Source organism: Trachymyrmex septentrionalis, unplaced genomic scaffold, assembly GCF_001594115.1.
Source record: "Trachymyrmex septentrionalis isolate Tsep2-gDNA-1 unplaced genomic scaffold, Tsep1.0 scaffold115, whole genome shotgun sequence".
NCBI classification, from domain to species: Eukaryota; Metazoa; Arthropoda; class Insecta; order Hymenoptera; family Formicidae; genus Trachymyrmex; species Trachymyrmex septentrionalis.
This window is the reverse complement of record NW_017304279.1, coordinates 290,725-294,096: the sequence shown is the minus strand read 5'-3', so window position 1 is coordinate 294,096 and position 3,372 is coordinate 290,725. Positions and strand designations below refer to the sequence as shown.

Here is a 3,372-nt window from a genome sequence, read left to right as displayed (position 1 = left end):
AATGGATACATACCACTTAGATCTCATTTTTTTTGGTGCAATAATTGTGTTAGACTGACTATACGCGTTCAAATAACTTACGAAAAATACTTGTGTAAGTAAATTTTATGAGTAATGATTTTTATAATATTGTTTGAAGAAAATTAAAGCTATTATTTCTTGTGTTGGAATAAGAAGACTTTGAATAAAAAAAAATATATATATATATATATATTTTTTTTTATTCAAAGTCTTCTTATTCCAACACAAGAAATAATAGCTTTAATTTTCTTCAAACAATATTATAAAAATCATTACTCATAAAATTTACTTACACAAGTATTTTTCGTAAGTTATTTGAACGCGTATAGTCAGTCTAACACAATTATTGCACCAAAAAAAATGAGATCTAAGTGGTATGTATCCATTCGAGACTCTTCTTATCTATCACAAGTGATAATAGGTTATTTAATTTTCGCTTAAAATATATCAAAAAATTATGTTATCTTACTTAACTAAATACTGTTATAAAGAATTTAAAGAGGTAACAAAACAAAAAAATTTAATTTAAATAAAAATTTTTTACGTAAAAACACTTGACAACTGCTAGAATAACATATTAAAAACAATAAAAGATACGTATAATTTAATCTGAGTATTGCATTGAATAAAAACAAATTTTACTGTTTAGCATTTGTACTTCTGTAAGATATATCTGTACTTCTAAAAAGTACAGATGTGTATATTACATATAATAAAATTTATACCAAATAAGTACTAAATAAGCGCATACTTATATTAAACTATAGAAAACATACTATAAAGCTCACTGACTAGACTGTAGTTTGGTGCGCAGATGAAGACTGAATAGATCCTCTCCTAGAACTTAAAGGGTCTGCAACCTTGTCTTTTGTTTCTGTATGGGTCGCTGTATACCTGCTATACAAATTTCCTCAATAAACGAAACGACCTCCAAACAGAATTAGTATTTGGCTGTTCTTAGTTCTCGATGGACGTGCCTAGTTAATGTGAAAATATTAAAAATTTCGCTATTAAAAGTACTCTAAAAATGGAAGAAAGATGCGATAAATCGCTATCGGAGTTAGGGACAACTAGGTGCGTTCAGCATTGCAAATTGGAGGCGTCCGTTTGCTCTTCTACCTCGAAAATCGTTCGGCAACTCGCATCTTTCTGCTATATGTCATCTCATCTGCGTTCGATATTAACATTTCTAGAGCCAATCGAACTACTCGATCCATTCCAGATTCAAAGACCAAATTCGCAGAGCTAATGCAGATTTTCGCGCCTAAATTAAATTCATAACCTGTATATTTATAATATAATAATGCTATCAAATAGAAATTGATGGAATATATTATGTACAATATTTAATGAGGAAAGTAAATTTTTAATTTTTTTCCTCTTTATAATATATTAAAGACTAACGAATATAAATCAAGTGATATAACTTATAAGTTGCAGAAGTTTATTTTGCAATGTAGTGTTTTCTTTTAAGAAAATACACCTTACATATGAGTCTGCTACATTCATATGTAACGATTTATTTATAGTATATAAGACTATTATCAGTTTCTAATAAAGCGAAAGAAATTTTCAATTAATAGGGTATTTTTTATTTATTCATAAAAATAAACAATTTCATTTTATAATCTAACCTTAAAGGACAGTTTAAAGCTCTGTAACGTTCGGAATTAATTCTTGGCACTCGGATTGTTCAAAGATCAACGCACCTACTGTTATTGTTGAATGTGGAATAAAAACTTTAAGAGATGCGAGTGCTGAAAGGAATGATGGAAAAATTGAAAACTTACGTAGTGTCAGTTCCCTTAAAATTCATGTGCAGTGCCATAAGGAGTATACTCAAAAGAGTAGCATTTTGGCTCCCAAAAGAAATGCAGAAGCCAGTACGTTTGCGATTAGTCCACCTCGAAATGGAATGTGTTCCAGTGAACCAATTTTCGATTTTAAAGAATGCTGTATATTTTGTGATGAGGAAGCAAGTGAACAGAGAGAAACGAAGAAAAGTAGAAACGAAGAAAGTCGTCGGAAAATTAAACACGTTTCAACACTTTCAGGGACTCAATAATCGAAGCAGCGGATAAGCGTGGAGATAACCTAGCTAAAGCTATTAAAAGGCGGATTATTTATGAGCACAACTTGGTGCAAAGCAATGGCCAAGTATCATAATGATTGCTATATTTCCTTCATCAAATTTAATAAAGGAGGAAAGGTTGGTCGTCCTGAAGAAAAGGATATAATATTAGCAATGGAAGATATATTTGTTTATATTGAAAATCATGACTGTCAATTCACTTTAACGGAATTGAAAAGTATCTATAAAGATTTCATCCCTGATAAAAAAAACTATTAAGAAGCTTTTACAGAGATACAGAAAAAAAATTATCATTACAACGAAAAGCAGGAGTTCAACAATTATTTATGTTATTTCAAAAATTGTAAGATGCTAACATTAATGTGAAACAAGGTTGATACTGATATTCTCATTGAAACAGCACTTAAACAGACTAATACAAATAACAGCATTATTGTTGGCGAAGATATTGATTTATTAGTACTTCTAATAGTAAATATATACTCCTACTGATAAAAAAATATATTAAACCCGGAAAATCCAATGTTAAAACAAAAATATATTCTTCAAAAAGTTTTGACTTGTACATAAAAAGTAAATATCATATTCTATTTTTACATGCAATCAGACACAGAATGTGATACATAAGTTTTATTCAAAATGAATGCTTTAAAAATGTTAGAGAAACGTAAAGATTTCAGAAAATGCTGCAGAAATTTTCAAAAAAGAAAAATGTTTGCTACAATTAATTTTTAAAAATAGAATCTGCTATTATTATATTTGGAAGTCTAGCAGTGCCAAGTGTTTTTACGTGAAATTTTTTATGTACATTAAATTTTTGTTATTCTGTTACCTTTTTAAATTCTTTATAATACTTTAGTTAAGTAAGGTAACATAACTTTTTGATATAATATTTTGAGCGAAAATTGAATAACCTATTATCACTTGTGATGGACAAGAAGAGTCGAATGGGTACAAAGTATGTACAGTCAGAAACAATGAGGTTGCGATACTTTTCTTTTATGAGTTTAAAAACGTGATCAACTTTAGGATGTGAATCTCTCTTATGTGCAATGAATGAATATGATCGTATGGATCGGATGGATCAAATATGTGTAGCATAAATTTAAATGTTCGCGTGTTGTGCGAAATTCATGAAATATGATGTCAGTAGAGCACATTAGAGAGAAATATAATAATTTAAGAAATATAATAATTTTAATACATAATTTAATAATTAATTAATATAATTTATAATGATAATTTTTATATATAATTAA

The 3,372-nt window shown here is 28.4% G+C and overlaps 1 protein-coding gene across 7 annotated transcripts in view; it reads right to left on the bottom strand.

The window, feature by feature from the left end:
• The window catches only part of LOC108753876, a 13,294-nt gene that overhangs the window by 8,313 nt on the left and 1,609 nt on the right, over window positions 1-3,372 (bottom strand). Inside the window, exons 2-3 of one of the 7 annotated variants that reach the window (XM_018495838.1) lie at window positions 1,141-1,285; window positions 798-998 (exon numbers count right to left, since the gene is read on the bottom strand). The exons of 3 other annotated variants lie outside the window; for them this stretch is intronic. The gene's annotated coding sequence lies outside the window, so the exon portion shown is untranslated. Of the gene's footprint in view, window positions 1-797; window positions 999-1,140; window positions 1,286-1,811; window positions 1,881-3,372 lie in introns of those variants that run through there. 3 more of the 7 variants (XM_018495827.1, XM_018495846.1, XM_018495854.1) reach the window with 3 other exon arrangements.